Raw genomic sequence first — 6,000 nt, 5'->3', positions numbered from 1 at the left:
TCAAAAAGGGAGAGAATGATCCAACATGGGAAGTGAGATACACAGCAGACCCATAGAATGGCAAATGTCCTAAACAGCACTCTGGCCTCATAATCAGCCCTTAAGGCATGTGGATCCAGCTGAAATGCCCATGAGAGTATTTCAGGCATGGAAAGCCAAGACACTCTGGGGAAAAAAAAAAAAACCTAAATGAAAGATCTCTGTGAGTGAGATCCCAGTGGAAAGAATGGGTCATCAAAGAAGGAGGTACCTTTTTCTGAAGGGAGGAAAGAACTTCCACTTTGACCATGGCCTTGTCTAAATATGATCAGAGTCAGTGAACTCAGGGGCTTCCATAGCCTTGGCAGCTCATGACAAGAGCCTAGGGTGATTACTGATGCCATAAACAAGAGTGTCAATTTGTAAAGTCAACAACAGGAGTCACTGTGCACTTACTCCTCATGTAGGATCTCTGTCCTTAGTGTGCTGTACATTGAGATTTAATGCTATAACGAGTACTCAAACAGTATATTTCACTTTGTATTTCTATGGGGGTGCAAACTGTTGAAATCTTTACTTAATGTCTACTAAACTGATCTTCTGTAAAAAAAAAAAAATAAAAGAAATTATCAATTCCCAACTTGACTCTCACTGGGATTAAACATGACAATAGGTCTGATCTGATTTCATCATCATTTAAAAATCATCTATTATTTTTCACTTTATGTTTCTGTGTGGGAGCAAACTGTTGAAATCTTTACTTAATGTATACTAAACTGATCTTCTGTATATAAAGAGAATCGAAAATGAATCTTGATGTGAATGGAAGGGGAGAGGGAGTGGGAAAGGGGAGGGTTGCGCGTGGGAGGGACGGTATGGGGGGAAGCCATTGTATTCCATAAGCTGTACTTTGGAAATTTATATTCATTAAATAAAAGTTTTTTAAAAAATTACTTGAAAGATGGGGTGAGACAGAGAGATAATATTCCCATCAGCTGATTACTGTCCAAATCCCACTATGGTTGGGGGAACTAAAGCTGGTACTTGAGAACTTAATCCAAGTCTCCCACATGGGTGGCAGGAACCATCACTGATGCCTCCCAGGGTCTGCACTTCAAAGTAAATTTAAAGCTACTAATTTGGCTGTACTTAACTGATTCATGCTTACATGAAAATTACATTGCTAACATTTGACTTACTTAGAATAGATTTTTTTACCAGTATAAGATGCATATTATATCTTGCTGTAGTTTAAACTGAAACTTGCCTGAAAATGAATGAGGCTGAGCATCCATTTGTGTTTATTAATCATTTGGATCTCTTCTCATTTTAAGTGACTGTTCAAATATTTTCCCTGTATTTCTATTATACTACTTTTAGGTCTTCTAATTTGTGTTGTTTATATATTCTGTGATTTTTTTAAGATTAATTCATTTATTTGAAAGTCAGAGTTACAGAGGAAGAGGAAGTGACAAAGAGAGGGGAGATCTTCCAGCCACTGGTTCACTCCCCAAATGGTCACAACAGCCAGGAGTGGGCCAGGCTGAAGCCAGGAGCTTCTTCCTGGTCTCCCACGTGGGTGCAGGGACCCAAGCACGTGGGCCATCTTTTGCTGCTTTCCCAGGTACATTAGCATGGAGCTGGATTGGAAGTGGAGAAGCCAGGACTCAAAGCCACATCCATATGGAATGCTGGCATCTAAGGCAGCAGCTTTACCAGCTGTGCCACAGCGCCAGCCCCTATTTACATATTCTTGATAGTAGTTCTTTTTTGTTATCAAATACCTTTTCTAATTTGGGGGTCCTTCCTATCAATCTATAGTGTATGAGGAACACAAGTATTTACTTTTATGTAGATGCATTTGTCAGATCTTTCCTTTTGCTTTGTATGTGTGTGTCTTAAATGTCTTGCATACTCCAGGTTTATGATGATATCTTCCTATATTATTCTCCAGATGTTTTATAAATGTGGCTTTCACTTTTAGGTCTTTAACTGATATTGAATTGTGTGAGATGTCCTCACTACTTATTAAAAGTTAGTGGTTTTAGTGCAGATCTATTTTATTATATTTTATTTTTAATTTATTTTTATTTTATTTTTACTTGTTTATCTATTATATATATGAAGTTTATATATATGAGTCTCCTGATCTCACTATTTTTCCCACTATTCAGCTTATCTACCCTGTACAGAACCATGCACTTTTAATTTCTATACTTTTATAATGAGGTAATATCCAATAGAAAGTACTGTCTTATCTGATTCTTCCACTTCAAGTGTGATTTGATATTCTTGGTCCTTTGCACTTAAATAAAAATTTTATAATTTGTCAAATTCCACACATCTTTACAAAAATTGCATTTAATCTATGTATTTGTAATTTGTGAAGAGCTGGGTACTACTACAATATTCAATTTTTCAATCAATGAACATTTTATTTAGATCTTAATATCTCAATAAAATTTCATTTTTTGTAGACATCTCAAATTTTGTTAATATTTTCCTAGGCTCTTGCTACCTTTGATGATAGAGTATTTGACTTGAGGGGCCAGTGCTGTGACACAGCAGGTGAAAGTCCTGGCTTGTAGCACCAGTATCCCACATGAGCTCAGGTTTGAGTACCGGCTGCCCCACTTCTGATCCAGCTCCATGCTGGTGTGCCTGAAAAGGCAGCAGAATATGACTCAAGTCCTTGGGCCCATGCATCTATGTGGGAGACCCAGAAGAGGCTCCTGGCTCCTGGCTTTGGATCAGCTCAGCTCCTGCCATTGCACCCATTTGGGGAGTAGACCAGTGGATGGAATACCCCTCTGTCTGTCCATCTCTACCTCTCTCTGTAAATCTACCTTTCAAATAAATAAAAAAATCTTTAAAAATTGACTTGAAAGTTTCATTTTATTAATGTTTATTTTTTTATATTTTGATACTTTATTTTTATGTTGATTTCATATTATTTCAAGGGGAACAGATTCAATATAATTCACAGATACATTTCTAAGAATATAAAAGTATTCCCTTTCACCCTTCCTCCCTCTCTCTCTCTCTCACTCTTTTTTAAAGATTTATTTATGTATTTGAAAGACAGAACTACAAGGAGGCAGAGAGAGAAAGGGAGAGGGAGAGGGAGAGGTCTTCCATCTGCTGGTTCACTCCCCAAATGGCTACAACAGCCAGAACTGCACTGATCCGAAAACAGGAGCCAGGAACTTCTTCCAGGACTCCCACATAGGTGCAGGGGCCCAAGGACTTGGGCCATCTTCTACTGCTTTCCCAAGTGCATTAGCAGGGAGCCAGGAAGAGGTGTAGCCAGGACTCAAACCAGCGCCTATATGGGATGCCACCACTGCAGGCAGCACCTTTACCTGCTATACCACAGCGCCATCCCTCACTTTCTTTCTTTTTCTTTCTTCTTTTTTTTAAGATTTATTTATTTATTTATTTAAAAGGCAAAGTTACAAAGAGGTAGAGGCAAGAGAGAGAAATAGAGACCTCCCCAATTGGCAGCAACGGCCGGATCTGGGCCAATCCAAAGCCAAGAGCCAAGAGCTTCTTTCAGGTTCCCATGGGGCTTGGGCCATCTTCTACTGCTTTCCCTGGCCATAGCAGAGAGCTGTATTGGAAGTGGAGCATCCAGGACTCAAACCGGTGCCCATATATGGGATGCCAGCACTGAAGGCAGCGGCTTTACCCACCATGCCACAGCGCCAGCCCCCAAAGGGATAGTCCTTTTTATTTTTTTAACTTTTTTATGTATTTGAGAGTCAGAGTTCAGACAGAGAAAGGGAGAGACAGAGAGATAGATAGAGAGATTTTCCACCAGCTGGTTCATTCCCAAATGGCAGCAACAGCCAGAGCTGGGCAGATCTGAAGCCAGGAACCAGTAGCTTCCTCCTGGTCTCCCATGTGGGTGCAAGGGCCCAAGCACTTGAGCCATCTTATACTGCTTTCCCAGGTGCCTTAGCAAGGACCAGAATTGGAAAAGGAGCAACAAGGACTCGCACAGGCACCAATATGGGATGCCAGCATGGCAGGCGGCACCTTTACACCTTTACTGGCTACGCCACAGTACCAGCCCATCTCTTTCTCTCTTTCTTTTTTCTTTCTTCTGACTTTCTAGTTATTGTGGTAACATATTTTTTAATTTACAATGCAGTCAAATGATTAATACTCTACCAAATAAAGAGTTCCAACAGGTGCAAAGTAAAAAACCCTAGTCCAGCTGAAATATAGGCAAGCATTATAAACAATAACCAAACAGAAAAATGACTAACTCATATATCATACATTTTAAAATGATTAGAGATCATTACAACCATAGTAGTATACCATTTTTATCAATTGGTTTGAAAACATATAAAATGAAAAAGTATTTTTTTACTTAGAATGATTTTATTATAATACATTTTCTTTTTTTAACCTAAAGATTTCTTTATTGATTTGAAAGACAGAATTACAGAGAGAGAAGGAGAGGCAGAGATAGAGAGAGATCTTCCATACACTGGTTCACTTTCCACATGGCTGCAATAGCCAGGGCTGGGCCAAACAAAAGCCAGGAGCCAGGAGCTTCTTATGGGTCTCCCATGTGATTTGCAGGGTCCTAAGTTTGCAGGAGTTGGACCACCTTCTGCTGCTTTCCCGGATATATTAGCAGGAAGCTGATTTGGAAGTGGAGCAACCAGGATTCAAACCAGCGCCCATATGGGATGCCAACATCTCAGCCAGTAGCTATACCCACCACACTACAATACTGACCCCCGTATATTTTCTTGTACCTAATAAACTTGACAAATTTTCTTGAATATTCTAAAACAAATTGTTAGTAGTTTGACTTTTCTCCATCCAGAGACTTACAATTTACAAATAAGTATTATTTTGTCAGTGGTTAAGATACCTGCACCCCACATCTGAGTACTGGGTTAAAATTCCTGTTCCACCTCCTAGCCCAGCTTTCTGCTGATGTGCCCCATATGAGGTAGCAGGTGAAGTATCAAAAGTTAAATCCCTGACAATTGATGTGGGAGACAAAGAGAGTTCCTGGCTCTTGTCTTCAGCTTGGTTCAGCAGGCCTTTGGGGAGTGAACAAGTGAACAGAAGATCTCTGTCTCTATGCTTTTCAAATAAATAAAAATAAATAAAATAAATGAAGAAAAGTCTTCAGCCCTTCACCGACAATAAGATTTTTAGGTAGATAAAAATTTGGTAGATTTAGGAAGTAATATTCATTCTAAGCATGCTATAAAGTGTTTATTATGGATCAACTTTGAATTTCATCAAGTGTTTCCCAGAATTTTACAAGTTTTCATCTTCAATATATTAATGTAAACTTCATTAATTCATTTTCCAATGTTAAGGTATTCTTGTGTATATTGGACAATTAAATTGGTTATTATTCTTATCATGTTTATACATCATTGCGTTGGTATTTTAATTTTTGGCTTCAGATCTTGGCATCAGTGTTAATTTCTCAGATCTGAGAGTGGTAACTTGGTCTTCTTTCTTTTTGTTATTGCCAAAGATTTGTTAATTTTATTGATTTTTGCAAAGACTTATTTTGGAAGTTATTTTTTGCCAAGTAATAAATGGAAAATATTCTTTAATTTTCAAAAATAGGCGGAGCCAAGATGGCGGAATAGTGAGGGCGCGCACCGATAGTCCGGGAAAATTTAGTTTAATAAAAGGGGAGTTATGGTAGCCTCAGAAAAAAAAACCAGGAAAATATTGCAGAGGAAACTCTTCTGGATCCAGTGGTCGTGAATCGGAGGACCTACTGGGAGAACAAGGTCGCCCACCGCGCGAAAGCCGAGCCGCGGGACCGAGCCGCGGGACCGAGCCGCGGAAGCCGAGCCGCGGGACCGAGCCGCGGAAGCCGAGCCGCGGGACCGAGCTGCGCAAGCTGCAGGGTCTGCTCGCAAGTGCTCGAAGGGGAGTGCGTGCCACACAGACAACAGCGGAGAGACTTGGGACGTCCAGGGCTCTGAGTCCACACATCGGCGCTGGAAGGGGAGCGGACCTGCGTGGAGA

This window comes from Oryctolagus cuniculus, chromosome 3, assembly GCF_964237555.1.
Source record: "Oryctolagus cuniculus chromosome 3, mOryCun1.1, whole genome shotgun sequence".
Classification (NCBI taxonomy): domain Eukaryota; kingdom Metazoa; phylum Chordata; class Mammalia; order Lagomorpha; family Leporidae; genus Oryctolagus; species Oryctolagus cuniculus.
The sequence above is the reverse complement of the archived record's forward strand: the minus strand, read 5'-3'. Positions refer to the sequence as shown.